The sequence below is a fragment of the Saccostrea cucullata genome, unplaced genomic scaffold, assembly GCF_032062105.1.
Source record: "Saccostrea cucullata isolate Sc308-1 unplaced genomic scaffold, CSIRO_AGI_Scuc_v1 ctg10379, whole genome shotgun sequence".
Classification (NCBI taxonomy): domain Eukaryota; kingdom Metazoa; phylum Mollusca; class Bivalvia; order Ostreida; family Ostreidae; genus Saccostrea; species Saccostrea cuccullata.
Window position 1 is genome coordinate 21,174 of NW_026928235.1, and position 11,978 is coordinate 33,151.

General features: G+C 34.7%; 1 protein-coding gene across 1 annotated transcript in view; it reads right to left on the minus strand.

Moving 5' to 3' along the window:
- Positions 1 to 9,667, minus strand: part of LOC134276863 (uncharacterized) — a 30,122-nt gene extending 20,455 nt beyond the window's left edge. Inside the window, exons 1-2 of the mRNA XM_062759148.1 lie at positions 9,050 to 9,667; positions 7,058 to 7,152 (exon numbers count right to left, since the gene is read on the minus strand). The gene's annotated coding sequence lies outside the window, so the exon portion shown is untranslated. The remainder of the gene's footprint in view (positions 1 to 7,057; positions 7,153 to 9,049) is intronic.
- Between the last annotated feature and the right edge of the window lie 2,311 nt (positions 9,668 to 11,978).

Sequence of the window (11,978 nt, forward strand, 5' to 3'; positions counted from 1 at the left end):
AATAATTTAATTTCACTTGTATCAAGCTATTTCATTGGCTGAATCATTCAGAGGAACATATAATATTTTGGATAACATAACTTGCCTACGTCACAATGAATTACGTCAAAAACGTATTACTCCGCTTGATGTTACTTTTAAAATAATGCACAATTTGAAGCCTTATTCTGGAGGAAAAATTGTCTTATTGTCTATACTGAAATTAAATTATAAGGAATGAAGCTAATTTCAACTTATGTTATACGATATAACAAAACTTGGGGCAGTTTACGCTTTTTTATAAACCGCTTCGCGGTTTATAAAGCGTAAACTGCCCCAAGTTATGTTATATCGTATAACATAAGTTGAAATTAGCTTCATTTCTTAAATAAATCTTAAAAATTCAAACAATGCAAAAACTTAAAAGGGTACAAAATACGGGTCTCTTGTAAATTTCAGAGGTAGGATCAGATCAAGGTCATATTTAAAGGCCAAAATATCTGAAACTGTCGGACTGTCGGTCCAATGATCCTCATTTTAATCTGTATACGGATATGTACATGTACTTCCTGCGGATTCACTCATATTGAAATAGGAGTTAACAGTCCTCTTAACTGTAATACTTATTTGAAATTTTAACAAAAACTATTAAATATTTGTAACATTTATCATTTGCACTTAAATAAATTTTATTTCATTCATATTCATTTAAGAAATAAACAACGTTATTTAGTGAACATGGCGTTATGAATAGCAATAGCTCTGCTGGCATATTCCATGATGCGCGCTAGCGCATCATGGAAAATATGCCAGCAGAGCTATTGCTATTCATAATGTCATGTTCACTAAATAATCGTTGTTTATTACATATATTTGCATTCTTTGATGGTGTCAAGAATATCAGAGAAAATCCTGGCTTACATAAGGATATGGCTTGTTGTCTTCAGTAAAGAAAAACACACGGCTTTAAAATTAGTGTACCTGATCATTTCACCTTTTCTCTGATACATCACAAACAATTTATAAAGTATTAGCCTTTTTTAAAACACGGTTATCAGATACAAGCTGCGCCGTCGTCATATTCTCTTAATTTTTGTTTTGATGCAGGTGTGACGTCATCGATCAACGTTATTGAAACCCTCTGTCAAAAATCAACACTGTAGCCTTAAAGAGAATGCTTTAATAATCATTATAACTCCAGAATGCTTTTCTATATGATTTTTTAATTTTTTTCTATTTGTTTTTAAGAGTTGAAATCGTTCTTGAATTTTGCTTTTTATGAATGTTTTATCACCTAAGTGTGACGAGATACCTTTCTTTGTACAAATATGCATGATACGAAAAAATAAAAATATGGCAGTTCTCTTCAATTTTTAAAAATTTTATTATACAATTAAATACATTGACCAAAATTAAATTTTTAAAGATATAAATCAACAATTTTAAATTGTTCTGAATGTCTTTTTTCCCACAATTTTTTATTAAAAACTTATATTTATTTTTTTTAAAGAAACATTTCATATATATATATATATACATGTACTTCTCAACACACTATAAAAGTGTAGTTGAGCTTACACTACATGAGTGTGCCCGTGGGGATCCGGGTTAGAATAGGTCCTCAGTACCCCTTGCTTGTCGCACAAGGCGACTAAATGGGGCGGTCCTTCGGATGAGACCGTATAAACCGAGGCCCCATGTCACAGCAGGTGTGGCACGATAAAGATCCCTCCCTGCTCAAAGGCCCTGAGTGCCGAGCATAGGCCTAAATTTGCAGCCCTTCACCGGCAATGGTGACGTCTCCATATCAGTGAAATATTCTGGAGAGGGACGTTAAACAGTATACAATCAATCAATAATCACTACATAAGTGTGAAAGAGCAATTGCATTCATAGCACCAGCAGTTGCGTCTACAGTGCTATGAATACAGTTGATGACTACATGTTCCTAGTGGCAGAGAGCAGTAGATATGCAAATATATATAAATACATAACAAAGTTGGTTATAAGGAGAAGTAGTTCGTATTTGACCAAGATTAATCTTTTTAAGCTACAAACAATAAAAGGCTAATTTTAATGCAGCGAAAGCTCAAATTGTCTGCACTCTATTCACAGGTAAACAAACAAATTTACACTCTGGTGTTAAATGGAACAGCGTTAACGCAGCAAGGTGACCTAATTCGTTTCTCTTTTGAGAAACGATCGTTTGCTAGTACATGTATCAGAATAGAAATAATTAAGGTTCTTGTTTTCGTGATAATGCAGAATAACCTCCTCCTTGTTTGAAATATAAAAGGTTTGGCTAACGCCTCGGCTTTTATCTTTCAAACAACATTTCTCGACCTCGGAGGTTATTCTGCAACATTCATGAAAACGTGGACTTTATTTCTTAAGTAAAATCCGGACCGGGCTGGGAATATAGGATTAAATTCTTTAGACCCGGTTTTTTTTTCTCATGGTCAGCTATATGTAGATTTGTTCATTCCTTTCAGGCAGTCACACTTTTTTAGGTCACCTGAGTAAACTCAGGTGACCTATTGCTATCCGTTTTTGTCCGTCGTCGTTCGTCGTGCGACGTGCGTCGTTCGTCGTGCGTTAACATTTAAACATTTTCAGCTTCTTCTCTGAAACCACTGAACCAATTTCAACCAATTTTGGCATATAGCATCTGTGGGTGAAGGTAAACGAAAATTGTGAATTTCATTGTCCCTGCCCCCCTGGGGCCTAGGGGGTGGGGCCAAAAGCACTAAAATTAGTGCAATCTTTAAAAATCTTCTTCTTTACTCCTGGACATCAAGCAGTCAAACTGTTGGTATGATTGTAATCAGCGTTGAGTCCTCTACCAAAATCGTGAAATTCATGGCCCAGGGTCAGGGGTTCTGATGTTAGGGCGGGGCTCTATCAAATTATATAGTGAAAATGCATTATTTCTTTGAAAATCGTCTTCTCTGTTCCTAAGAATTAAATAAACTAATTAAGTACAAAGTTATGATGAGCAAGAGTGCCTCTACCAAAATTGTGAAATTCATGGCCCCAGGGTCAGGGGTTCTGGTGTTAGGGCGGGGCTCTATTGATTATATAGTGAAAATGCATTATTTCTTTGAAAATCTTCTTCTCTGTTCCTGAGTATTAAAAAAACTAATTAAGTACATAGTTATGATGAGCAAGAGTGCCTCTACCAAAATTGTGAATTTTATGGACCCAGGATCAGGGGTTAGGGTGGGGCTCTATTAATTATATACTGAAAATACATTATTTCTTTGAAAATCTTCTTCTCTGCTCTTGGATATTAGATAAACTAAGTACTAGTACGTTCATAGTTATGATGAGCAAGAATGCTTCTTCCAAAATTATGAATTCTATGGCCCAATGGCCAGGGGTAATGGTGTTACGGAGTGGCTCTATAATGATTATATAGTGAAAATACATTACGTCTATGAAAATCTTTTTCTCTACTCCTGGGTAATAAACAGATGTACTACATATACAGTTTTGATGTGCAAGGGCTCTTTCTCCAGAATTATAAATTTCAAGGCCCTTGTGTCAGGGATACCGAAGAGGGGGGGCTCTACTTATATACTGAAAATGAATTGTTTGAAATCTGCTCCTTATATTAATCAAATATTATTGATAAGCAAGTGTGCCTTTTCAAAAATTATGCAATGTGTATAGTTAGGGCCAGGGGTTCATGTGTGGTAGGGGCACTTATAATTATTGCTGAATATTACTGATTAGTTGAAATGCATTGTTTGTTCCCCTGCCCTGCTCATGGGTATTAAGTAAACAAACTGAACAATTGCTGAGTGTATAGTTATGATTAGCAATGGTGCCTCTTTTAGAATTGTGAATGCCATAGCATCTAGCTTGAAACATTAACCAAATTCAATCATTTGAAAGTTGTTGCATGAAGCCCAGGTGACCTATAAGGCCCGTGGGCCTCTTGTTTAACAAAGAGATCATCTTCCAAGAACAATATTTACATTCGCTGTGTTTTTCTACTAAGCCAGCTGTGAAATTGATTTGAAGACCATTTTCATACTCACGCGTAGAAATATACACGGAGAAACTGCGTTAACGTGACGTCATAATTAGGCTGCAGCGACGTTAGTAAAAAAGCAAAAATATACGGCAGCTATGTTATATTACAATCTTTATTGTAGACGTTCAATGTTGAATTCTTTACTTGCAGTCAAAAATATAAAAATGTTAAATGTACATACTCAACTTTGTGGAGATGATTCATTATCTTTGCAAGAAAATGAAAGAGTATTTGGTATTGTTCATAATTTTTTTCAGGATACTGGTCGTTTCATTTATAACAATTATTTGTATTTAGTACCTCTTTTGAAACTATTTTTATTATAATTATTGTCGTCATTATAATCAACAGAATATTAATTTATATTTTTGGCAATAATAGCTATTGTTTTTGTTCTTTTATGTTCATGTATATTATTGTAAAACTGTAAAACTTTGTAAATATTGTATGGTTATTGAGATTTTTATGTATGGGAGAGGACTATCTAAGTTTTTGGAACTCGTGTCCAATCCCTTTGACATGTTGTCAATAAAATATTTTCAAAACAAAACAATCTTCGTAAAGCGTTTTTAAGCATATAGATGTTATTACAGATTTAGGACCAGAGGAGGTTGGCTTCTATGCAATACATTGAATAACACCTCACAATTTTTGCAACTGTCATCATAATTTTTTTTACCAGCAAGCAGAATAAGGAAAGTATAAGAAAATTGAGACTATGAATAGTATATAAATGAAAGTTCCCATCATTCAAATATTTGTAATTATAGATTAAATGAGTAAAAATTGAGGTATTTCCTGCTATATATACTTAGGGGTCACTAGCATAAAAGAAGGTCATTGACGAAGTTAAAAGTGAACAAGCAAATTCAATGAATTATGGTCCCCCGCTTTCGGTGTCTTCGTTGGTGAGATGTCATTTTTATGCCATATTGTGCCAAATATAAACGCCCTATCATATGTCATTCAGAAGTTATCACCGAAGTTGATTATTTTGAAAATTATGTCAATCGTGAAGGCCAAGAGGTCAGAAATCATAGATGCTCGGAAATACTTTGTCACAGGTAATGCACTTGTCAATTATGAAAGCCCTTTATCTTCTCAATCAAAAGTTTTAGGGAAAAATTAAAATTTTTGAATAGTAGGTCAAACTTCAAGGTCACAAGATAAAAAAAAACATCGTGTGTTTAGAAAGATCTTGTCACAGACAATACACAGGTTTAATATGAAAGCCCTACCCGATATGTCTTAGCTTCTATTCAGAAGTCATGACCAAGGTTAAATTTTTTGTAAGCAAGTCAATCTTCATGATCAAAGTGACGAGACCAAAAATCAAAGTGTATTTAGAATTAAGGTTATGCCACAGATAAAACACACCTTGAATATGAAATCCCTTTCTCTCCTCACTCAAAAGTTATGGACAATTTAGGTCAAACTTCAAGGTCAAGGTCACGGGGTCAAAAATCAAAATGTATTTTATAATGCCTTGTCACGGGCAATACACCCTATCTCTTCTTATTCAAAAGTCATGACCAAGGTTATGGTTTTTGAAAAGTAAGTCAAAGCATCAAGGTCACGATGTCAAAAATCATAGTGTATTCAGAAAGATCACAATCAATACACAATTTTAATATGAAAGCCCTACCCGGCATGTCTTAGCTTCTATTCAATAGTCATGACCAAGGTTAAAGTTTTTGTAAGCAAGTCAAACTTAATGATCAAGGTGTCGAAACCAAAAATCATATTGTATTAACAATTAAGGTCTTGTCACAGATAAAACATGTCTTTAATATGAAGGTCCTATCTCTCCTCATTTAAAAGTTATGGTTAATTTAAAGTAAAGGTAAAATTTTTAAGTAGGTCAAATTTGTAGGTCAAGGTCACGGGGTCTAAACTCATAGTGTATTTAGAAAGGTCTTGTAACAGGCGAAACGCATTCTTCTTATCTTTTTATTCAAAAGTCATGACCAAATTTATTGTTTTTGAAAAGTAGATCAAACTTCAAGGTCAAGGTCACGAGACGGGGTAAAAAATTACAGAGTATTTCGAACGATCTTGTCACATGTAATATAAATATTTAATATGAAAGCCCTATCTCTTCTCATTCAAAAGTTTTGTTTAATTCAAATTAATGTTTAAATGTTTTAAAAGTGAGTGAAACTTTAAGGTCAAGCTCACGGGGTCAAAGAACATAGTGTATTAAGAAAGGTCTTGTCATAGGTCTTGTACATCTGTAATATGAAAGCAATTTTTTTTATGCGCCCGGATCGATAGATCGAGGCGTATATTGTTTTTGTCCTGTCTGTTTGTCTGTTATCAACTTTAACCTTCGCCATAACCTTTGAACCATGAAAGATAGAGACTTCATATTTGGTATGCATACTCCACCAATGAAGGTCTTTCAAATGACACCAAGGTCAATGACCTTGTGACCTTGACTGTGACCTATTTGCTAAAAAATAGCTTTTTCGAATTTTCGCCATAACTTTTGAACCATGAGAGATGGAGACTTTATATTTGATATGCATACTTCACCAATGACGCTCTTTAAAATGACACCAAGGTCAATGACCTTGTGACCTTGACTGTGACCTTTATGCTAAAAATAGATTTTACAAACTTTCTTCATAACTTTTGAACCATGACAGATAGAGACTTCATATTTGGTGTGCATACTCCACTAATGAAGTTCTTCAAATGACACCAATGACCTTGTGACCTTGACTTATCTTCTGAAAATATTTTTTTGAACTTTGTTGCCGTCGGGCGCATAGTGTTTCACAAACACATCTTGTTTTTCATTCAAAAGATATGACCAAGGTAAAAGTTTTTGTGACGGATGGACAGAGCTACAGACTGACAGACAAATGATATTTTTAATGTCCCCTCTCTTTCGCAAATGCGGGGGACAAAAATGATTTCACACTGTAACAAAATATCACTTTAATATCCTTTCACACTGTGAAATAATATAACTTTTTTCATTAATAAAGAACAGTATTTCACTGTTGAAGATGTAATAAAGAGTAATATAATTACCTGATCAACAATTCTCAATGAGGTTCTAAGCATGGTTCGGAGACAAACATCTTCTGTCATGGTATATGCCATTATGGTCAGAAATTCACCAACAACTACATAAAGTAACTAGACAAAGTGCTAATTGTAACGGGGACCGTTACAGATGTTCCCCAAACGCTCCCCAACTCCCTTTTGGTGCCATATTCCCTGTAAGCTTCATTAAATAGGACAAAATCTATGCATTGAGACTTTAACAACGCCAAGTTCATTCAAATTTTAGCATTGGACGCGTGCACATGTGAATGCATGTGCGTAATGACCATATCATCTTGTCTACACTCTATACATTTTAATATACTATATATTAAAGTATTTTATCCAAAATTATTTAAAAATACGCTCATTCAAGTGTATTTTTGATTTAACTCATTTCACGTGCACGCACGTGCATACATGAGCATGGTGTCAATATCTTCATGTAGACGTCCATTACATCTCTCTATGTTCTAAATCCCACTCCGTTTGGTTGAAAACCAAAGCAGTTATAGCTGTTTAAAGTTTCAGCCAATCAGATTACAGCGCAAGTACACGCACGTGTATGCATGTGCATGGCGACCATATCATGTTGTAGAAGTTCATTATATCTATCTATGTTCCAAATTCCATCCTGTTTGGTTGAAAACCAAGGGAGTTATAGCTATTTAAAGTTTAAGCCAATCAGATTGCAGCGCACGTGCATGCACGTGATTTTATGACAAATGCTATATATCAAGTAGTAGGATATATTAATGCATGGCTATGTTCAAAATTTGATAGGATTTCGTCGAAAAACAAGAAAGATATAGAGACTTTAGTTTCAGCCAATCAGAGCAAAGCGCACGTGCATGCACGTGAGATCTTGCTATTTTTACCATGTCATTATGTCTATATTACTAATAAATAATCAAATTATGAGTTTCAAAGCATTTCATCAAAAAATAAAAAAGTTACGGCTATATCTATTATATTGGTCATTTCACGTGTTGCACGCGCACGCTCTTGCAAGCACGTGCGCGCAAAATGACCTTGATTCCACAAATCTACATAACATGTCTACTGACCCTAAAAAGGTTTTACCTACATCGGATGAACAGTTTACAAGATCACTCCCGGACAAAAAAGTACCCAGGAAGAAGAAGAAGAAGAATAATAATAAGAAACAGAGTAAAAACAATATGTTCCCCAACTTCGTTTGGGGAACATAATTATACACGTTATCTAATAATCTTGTATGGAGGCCTCAAAGAGAAATAGGATTTAAATAATTTTAAAAAATAGTTATTGGAATTATTTGCAGGTGTCATAACAGTATTACACTTTGGTTCACGTCAAATCATGGCTGACACAAAATAATCCCGGAATCTTCCCTTCCGATTCGGGCATTTTGATACGAGACTGGAGCTGAATTTTTTTATGAGATGAAAAACAACATGTAAACTTCCTGTATTGACCAGATTTATTAAAATTTAGGGCGTGCTGATTTTTCTATATACTGTCAAGAGTGGGGAGTGATTAGGCCCTGGACTAGATTTTCAAGCACCTGCTCGACTTCGACCGAAACAAACTTGCGTGCCTTGCTGGATGGCTATGTATTTTTTGGTACTAAAATCTTTATAAAGAATGGTTTTACAAGATCTGAAAAGGAAACTTCTCAGAAGTTTGTTTTGAATTAGTTACATCTACTCAAACTTGCACATTTTTGGTAAGAATATATAGCAGAAATTAATACTGTTGTGACACCTAAGAAATAACGTATCATTTGTATATGTATTTATCGAGATATAAATACAGATTTAGTCTCTCACCATGAAAGCTTAAAAGTGTGTTAATTTATAAAAAAGTGAACTCTAATATTTTATTAAGTAACTGTAACTTTATACGGATTGGCTATTTATATTTTAGTCTTTGGTCATTCACTGTCGGAAACTCACAGGGCTCAATGAGCATACATAAAATTTATCGACACTGTACCTGAAGTATCCGGTGTCTGCATTGGGGGGTTTTCCAGGATAGCAGTTGATGATAATCGAGGAATGTTCACAGGTGGTGGAGGTGGTGGTAGGTTCAGAAGCTGCCGTGGTATATGCTGCCCGTTACAAACTAAAACATGTTGGTCGTTTATGCCTGTACATATTTCAGTACATTCTGCTATTGGTCTAGATCGCCTAGGCCTTTCATTGTTTTCTTGGCGGTTACGTGAGATATTAAAATCATGATTAAGCTGATTCGAATTCGATGAGTGTGCATGGTCTGTCTGATTTTCTGATGTTCCCTGTCTGAGGGGATATACTTGAACGTATGTGAAAAAAGCATTATCACTGGCTAAGTTACCATCGTAAGGTTTCTTTAATATTCCGTCAAGTCCAAAAAATTTCGAGTTGAGCTTTTCATAATAAAAAAAATGAGTAGATAGCACGTAAACAACCCATAACACTGAAACACAAATGCTGAATCCCCCAGCCATCTACCTGACCACAATTACATTTTCAATATATCTGAAGAACAAAAATAGAATACGTAGTCCATTCCATCAGTAAATCATTCACATATGATAATGATAACATCAATTAACACCACAATCTTCGAATTAAAAAAAAACCCTAGATTTCTGTTATCATGTTCTAGTTTCGGTTCTAAAAAAGGAAATGGGATTTTTCAAAGCTAAAAATAAATAGCTCTTTAAAATTTCTCAAATGATTCAATTTTCGCCTTTGTCAAATAATCTTTTTTTTTCGATTTGTCAGATCATTATATGTGTCATCTTCTCAAATAATTATGCTGACCTGATATTTTCCAGCTTGGAATTTTTATGCGTATTTGTAGAACCGTCTGAGAATTGTTTTTGTCGATGTATTCCTCAACAAAATTACTTTAACAATTGTACGTGTATGTTTAAAAGTTTAGTTAAACGAACGATTCACCAAAGATTGACAGCTAGGCTAACCTGAAATTCCTATATTTTTTAATTCTTTAAAATATTTAATATCGTTACTTCGAGAATTCAGAGACATTTTTTGAGCATATTTAACTATATATTGTCTGATTTTATGAATGTTTTAATCCGAGGACCGAACTACATTAAGTAGGTCTTAAACCATAACATAAAACGATGAAAGTACATGTACTAAGTCTCTACTTTATTTTGATGTTTAGAATAGGACATAAAGTGTCGGTCAATAAATTGGTATATCAACAGAGCCGTTTTATGCATAAAATGAACCGAGCTCTTTACATGCATACATGTATTTGCCTTATTTGGCCTCTTTAGCTCCGAATCAGCGCTTGGCAAAATTTACATTCCGGTAGACGAGACATCAACTCAACTAACTTTCAAAGTTTTCACAGAGAAAACAAATAGAAATGGAAATATTATAAGTTTACTCGTCATGTTTTACATTATGTCAATAATAAAAACAAACATATGAGCTGAGGTAGCTTGATTAGTAATTCAGTATTTAATAAATGGGAGTCAAGAACCCTGACAGGATAAACAACAGTTCCTGCGAAAGTTAGTAAATTTACAAAATTTCATTATTTTCACAACGCTGCAATATTCTGACTTGTCTGCACATTCTGAAAATGAAACAAACAAATAACATCAAATCATGTATGTGCATACATGTATATTTACTTTATGTAATTCTTCAGAGAAATGTAAATGTAAAATAAACCCCAGATAACTTCAGACTTCAAAAAATAATTGGTTTATATACATGTATAGTCAGGAGAACTCACTTTCAAGACAGCTTTCCATTTTGCACATTTTTATCGTCTTTGGTCTCTTCACAGAGGTACAATGGCGCCCAGCGTGAAGCTTGGTTTTGGACCAGACACAGTTTAGCGTTCTTGTTTTAAAACCATTTGTTCCACATTCACCAAGACACTATATATACCACAAAGGAGGCTCATTATATGTTTCATAATAATATGAAACAAGAGGCCCATTGGCCACATCGCTCACCTGAGAAGCGTTGACCATTCTGTTCTTTACCAGATTTCCCCCTTGTAATACATATTGTGTCCCCACCCTACCCCACTGATCATAATTAAGACAATTTGAAATCTACACTACCATAGGATGCTTTGATTCCTCTTTGTAAAAATTTGATTCCCCATTGTGGCTCCGCCCTACCGTCATGATTTTAACAATTTAGAATCTACACTATCCTAGGATGCTTCCACATAAGTTTCAGCTATTCTGGCCCAGTGGTTTTTGAGAAGATTTGTAAAGATTTTTCCTATATATTTCAATGTTAAACTTTGATTCTCCCAAGTGGCCCCGCCCTACCCCCAGGGGTCATGATTGGAACAATTTAGAATCTACACTACCCTAGGATGCTTCCACATAAGTTTCAGCATTTCTGGCCAGGTGGTTCTTGAGAAGAAGATTTTTAAAGATTTTTCCTATATATTTCTATGTTTGATTCCCCATTGTGGCCCCGCCCTACCCCCGGGGGTCATGATTTGAACAATTTAGAATCTTTACTACCCCAGGATGCTTCCACATAAGTTTCAGCTTTTCTGGCCCAGTGGTTCTTGAGAAGAAGATTTTTAAAGATTTTTCCTTTATATTTCTATGTAAATTTTTGATTCCCCATTGTGGCCCCGCCCAACCCCCGGGGGTCATGATTTGAACAATTTAGAATCAATCTACACTACCCCAGGATGCTTCCAAATAAGTTTCAGCTTTTTTAGCCCAGTGGTTCTTTAGTAGAAGATTTTTAAAGATTTTTCCTATATATTTCTATGTAAAACTTTGATTCCCAATTTTGGCCCCGCCCTATCCCCGGGGGTCATGATTTGAACAATTTAAAATCTACACTACCCTAAGATGCTTCCACATCAGTTTCAGCTTTTCTGGCCCAGTGGTTCTTGAGAATAACATTTTTTTTAATGACCC